The sequence below is a fragment of the Borostomias antarcticus genome (genome assembly GCF_949987555.1).
Source record: "Borostomias antarcticus genome assembly, chromosome: 8".
NCBI classification, from domain to species: Eukaryota; Metazoa; Chordata; class Actinopteri; order Stomiiformes; family Stomiidae; genus Borostomias; species Borostomias antarcticus.
Window position 1 is genome coordinate 19,792,753 of NC_140241.1, and position 5,810 is coordinate 19,798,562.

Sequence of the window (5,810 nt, forward strand, 5' to 3'; positions counted from 1 at the left end):
GGGCAAAAACCTCTTGGTCAATTTAGAGGAAAAACCCAAACTTATTTATCAACTCATGTTTCAACCATTGTAACTCTTGTAAACAAATATGATATTTTTCAGATTATTTCAAAGTTCATTCACTCTTGTGAATAATCGCATGTGATGTCCTATGGAACATAGCTTCCATGTGTGCGTCTCTGAATGTTTAATGTAGGTTCCAGTGTGTGTGATTAGAGGTGCAGTCATTTCTGTTGAGATTGTCCATGTTGTCATACCACAACCACAAGAAGGAGGTGACCGGCAAGGTCAGTCTCCGATTGCTCATCAGAGGAGAGGAGAGTGTGGCGGTGACTGTCAAGGTCACTCTTGTTCACAGTGCATATCCAACAGTCATTTAGGTGACACTTCTCTTTTGGGCAATAGAGTGTCATTGGGGAATGCAAGGCGTCTTCTCTTCTAGATCGCAACTTCAATGTCGCGTTGTTTGAAATCAGTTATGTTCAATGTTAGTGTGTGTGTGCAGGTGTGTGTGCGTGTGTGTTGCATCTTGTGAGGTCATGGCTGTGGAGTTTCTCCATGTTGCCATCATAACGATCATGAGAAGGAGGTGACCAGCAAGGTCATTTTTCCTCCGATTCCTCGTCAGAGGAGAGGACAGAGTGGTGGTGACTGGCTTTGGCCTCTGAGCCCTCTGGTTCAGCTGGATCCTTGATCTCCTGGTGTTGGCGATCCCCTGGTGGACCGTCCTCTGCTGCTTGGACCCGTCGGCAATGGCTTGCATGGATCCACGAAGTCCTCTCAGATCGCTGTCTGCGTGATGAGTAGAAACTGGTACGGCCCGAGCCACCTCAGCGAGTTCCAGCTCCTTCGTCTGTGGTCGCGGACCAGGACCCAATCCCCAGGAGAGATGTGATGCAGGAAACCCTCCTTAGCCTCAGGAATGGCGGTCCTCACTCTGTTGAAGACATCCCCAGTCAGGAATTCCTTTGTTCTCTGGCTCAATGGCGATCACCGGGACAGTTGTTTTCCGGCGTCTCCTAGACAACCAGCTAGCCTACTGGAATCCAGCAGTTACGAACAGTCTAAAAAGTGTACAAAAATACTTTACCTGGATCCATGGCGCGCGTAACAAACAATACAATCAAGAGCCGAGGCTCAACAGAGAACACATAAGACACATAAGACGAAACAAAGCGCTCACGTTACAAACAAGCATGCCCGGCTGCACCAGCAACTTGGTCCAGGCTAAACCGGATGTCTAGATCCTACCAAAATACTGTACAGCCACTTGGTCAAAGCTAACTTCTCGTTATGTTTACCAAGTCACCCGGGATCAAAGGGGAAAACGTTTCTCCAAGAAACGCGGATTGCAAAAACTCTCAATCACTCCCGTAGCTACCATCTCGTTGGTAATCGTTCTTCAACGAACATCAACAATCACTTCGAAGCTAGTTGGCAATCGTGCTAACACGAACATCAACAACGGGGCTTAAGCTAGTTGGTATCGTTCTTGAAACGAAACATCAACAATGAGGCTTAAGCTAGTTGGTATCGTTCTTGAAACGAAACATCAACCATGCTCTTCCTACCCTCGGTAGGACTAAATACCCACGCTGGGGTTCCTGTTTTCAACACTCCAGACCAACACAACTGAACCAAATCAAGGCAAATACAACTCAGAACCATAAGAGGGTTCGTTTAAACGTACCTGTGAGCCTCAAGAATCCAGTGGAAGAACTGAGGAAATAATCTCGGCGTGCACTCTGGCGCAAGAGAGAAAATTGACTTTCCGAGCCCACTATGGACCGACACGTCTGTCGACCAATTCATCCACTGGAATCCCGAAGCAACACGCAGGTAGTCCTCCCTTTTTACCATTCCCGTTCGCCAACTGTGATAGTATTTTAAAACTGGTCTAGTCAAAAGATTTACCAAGATACGTTCAAAAGGTTAAGTCTGGTTTATTGTGAAAAACAATACGAGCGCAAGGACTTCCTGAACAACTCAACAAAGGTGGTTTCGTCAGAGAAGTGAATTCAGCCTCTTCTGCTCTGGCTTATATGCAGTCAAAACACAGGTAAAGTCCTTCTAGGATGTGATTGGCTAACTCATTGCACGTCATGTGAAATGGCAGGCGTGGCCAAGAGTACAGACATGTGACAAACAAAGAAAACAAAGGTCTGAAGACGAAGGTGTGGCCCTTCTGACTTAAACAAAGAGATGAGGAAGAGCGAGGCAGAGGGGGTGTTTATAATTACAAAAGGGGGAGAGTTGGTGTTTACAATTACAAAGGGAGATTGAAACTAGGGGTTGCAGGGGACTTGAGGACAAAGGTTTAAGGTGTTTGGATGTAAATTCCTGGACAATCCCCCATTTGTGCCTGAACAGGTACACAAAAATAAAATATAAAATCCAAACACAGTGTAAACAGTCAGCTATGCTATACATGTGGAAAGGAAATAATCTCTCCACTAGGTGGAGCAAAAAAAAAAATTTTTTTTTTTTATTATTTTCTTTCCACATGCAAAATCACGCACCAAAACCCCTTGTTTCAGAAATTTGACAGGAAACAAGATAAAAAAGATGACATGATTATATACTATTTATAGTCTAAGAGTGGACAACCATTCATCAAAAAACTTGATTTAACAAGGCAAAAAAAATAAATGGTTACCAGTGTAAGAAGGGCAAAAACCTCTTGGTCAATTTAGAGGAAAAACCCAAACTTATTTATCAACTCATGTTTCAACCATTGTAACTCTTGTAAACAAATATGATATTTTTCAGATTATTTCAAAGTTCATTCACTCTTGTGAATAATCGCATGTGATGTCCTATGGAACATAGCTTCCATGTGTGCGTCTCTGAATGTTTAATGTAGGTTCCAGTGTGTGTGATTAGAGGTGCAGTCATTTCTGTTGAGATTGTCCATGTTGTCATACCACAACCACAAGAAGGAGGTGACCGGCAAGGTCAGTCTCCGATTGCTCATCAGAGGAGAGGAGAGTGTGGCGGTGACTGTCAAGGTCACTCTTGTTCACAGTGCATATCCAACAGTCATTTAGGTGACACTTCTCTTTTGGGCAATAGAGTGTCATTGGGGAATGCAAGGCGTCTTCTCTTCTAGATCGCAACTTCAATGTCGCGTTGTTTGAAATCAGTTATGTTCAATGTTAGTGTGTGTGTGCAGGTGTGTGTGCGTGTGTGTTGCATCTTGTGAGGTCATGGCTGTGGAGTTTCTCCATGTTGCCATCATAACGATCATGAGAAGGAGGTGACCAGCAAGGTCATTTTTCCTCCGATTCCTCGTCAGAGGAGAGGACAGAGTGGTGGTGACTGGCTTTGGCCTCTGAGCCCTCTGGTTCAGCTGGATCCTTGATCTCCTGGTGTTGGCGATCCCCTGGTGGACCGTCCTCTGCTGCTTGGACCCGTCGGCAATGGCTTGCATGGATCCACGAAGTCCTCTCAGATCGCTGTCTGCGTGATGAGTAGAAACTGGTACGGCCCGAGCCACCTCAGCGAGTTCCAGCTCCTTCGTCTGTGGTCGCGGACCAGGACCCAATCCCCAGGAGAGATGTGATGCAGGAAACCCTCCTTAGCCTCAGGAATGGCGGTCCTCACTCTGTTGAAGACATCCCCAGTCAGGAATTCCTTTGTTCTCTGGCTCAATGGCGATCACCGGGACAGTTGTTTTCCGGCGTCTCCTAGACAACCAGCTAGCCTACTGGAATCCAGCAGTTACGAACGTTGCAGGGGACTTGAGGACAAAGGTTTAAGGTGTTTGGATGTAAATTCCTGGACAGTACGCAGAGTACATTCTCTTATACTGATATGATAGAGACTATGCAAAAACACAATTTCCCATTACACAGCAGGTTCAGGGGCAGCTTTTACCTGCAGGCCACCAGACTCCTAAACCACTGACTCTTAAGACTGACACGCCCACCGTGCACGCACGTGCACACGCGCACAGCACCTTAAATGGTCTTTTTCTGCCACTTTCATTTATCTACATTGATGTTGCACTGCATACCTGTTTTTACTCTATTTTATTATATTCTTTGCCCTTTTGCCTCATTTTATCACGCAAAGTTGAGTCGGCTCTGAGCCAAAGATTTTCATGACTGTAATGATGTTGCATTGTTATTGAGTATATGACAATAAACTGACCCCTGACCCCTGGTGCTCATGCTGTGTCCAGGGCCTTCCTGAAGGTGGTGGTCCTGATCGGAGAGACCCAGGAGAGAGAGCGTGTGCTGCAGCATTTCTCCGGCCGCTTCCAGCAGTGCAACCCTCACACCTTCTCCTCCAGCGGTAACTGCTCCTGCCCTCACTCCTTCTCCTCCAGCGGTAACTGCTCCTGCCCTCACTCCTTCTCCTCCAGTGGTAACTGCTCCTGCTCTCACTCCTTCTCCTCCAGCGGTAACTGGTCCAGCTTTCCTCTCATTTCAAACCTTTATTTATACTCGTAAAGCACTGAGGTTTCCTTGATTTAAAGTGTTGACGAGTTCACACAGATACACAAATAACAACAGAACAAATACAATATTAATACCAATAATAATATATAATAATAATAATAATAATAATAGTAATATATAATAATTAAAAACAGTTACAAGTGTTGACGAGTTCACACAAATACACAAATAACAACAGAACAAATACAATATACAATAATATTAATACCAATAATAATATATAATTATAATAATAATTAAAAACAGTTACAGGTCAAAGTACGAATGCCAAGAGCCATGGATCAAAACTCTGCGCCTATAGGAAGTACCTCCAGCTTTAGAGTGTGTTGTAGAGTATTCCAGGTATAAGGAGCATCATGGACAAAAGCAGCTCTACCGAGTTCAGAATGCACACGAGGAACCCTGAACACAAGCCCTCTGCCTTCACCTGGACCTGTCCCCTGTGTGTGTGACTCTGCCTTCACCTGGACCTGTCCCCTATGTGTGTGACTCTGCCTTCACCTGGACCTGTCTCCTATGTGTGTGACTCTGCCTTCACCTGGACCTGTCCCCTGTGTGTGTGACTCTGCCTTCACCTGGACCTGTCCCCTGTGTGTGTGACTCTGCCTTCACCTGGACCTGTCCCCTATGTGTGTGACTCTGCCTTCACCTGGACCTGTCCCCTGTGTGTGTGACTCTGCCTTCACCTGGACCTGTCCCCTGTGTGTGTGACTCTGCCTTCACCTGGACCTGTCCCCTGTGTGTGTGACTCTGCCTTCACCTGGACCTGTCCCCTGTGTGTGTGGCTCTGCCTTCACCTGGACCTGTCCCCTGTGTGTGTGACCGTCTGAAGCCAGAGAAGTGACTCTGTCCCTGCTTGTCTTGTGTCCTCAGGGTCGGTGCTCACTCTCACCTGCGCTGTGATGCTGCTCAACACCGACCTCCACGGCCAGGTGGGTCTGAGCTTCCTAGATGCTGAGTTGTGTCCAAAGACATATTACTGAACGGGCCTACTGGGCCCAGGCCCAGGAGCCCAAGAGCTCAGGGGGGCCTTTCTTGTTGCATAGTCAAAGGGCTTAGCCATTCATTTATTCATTCATTTCTCAAATGATCCTCCTGATAATAATATGCTGTCTCATAGGGCAAATTAAAAAAGATGCTAAATTAAATTAGTGTGGGGGTTGGGGGGGGGGCCTTACGTGTCTGTGCCCAGGGGCCCACCATTTCATAATCCATCTATGGTCGTGTCTCTCAGGACATTGAAGTGGACAGTGGTCTGCTGACCCACCGTGTCCTTTGTCTTAAGATTGTCCTCTGTCTGTAGAATGTGGGGAAAGCCATGACTGTGTCCAACTTTGTGTCCAACCT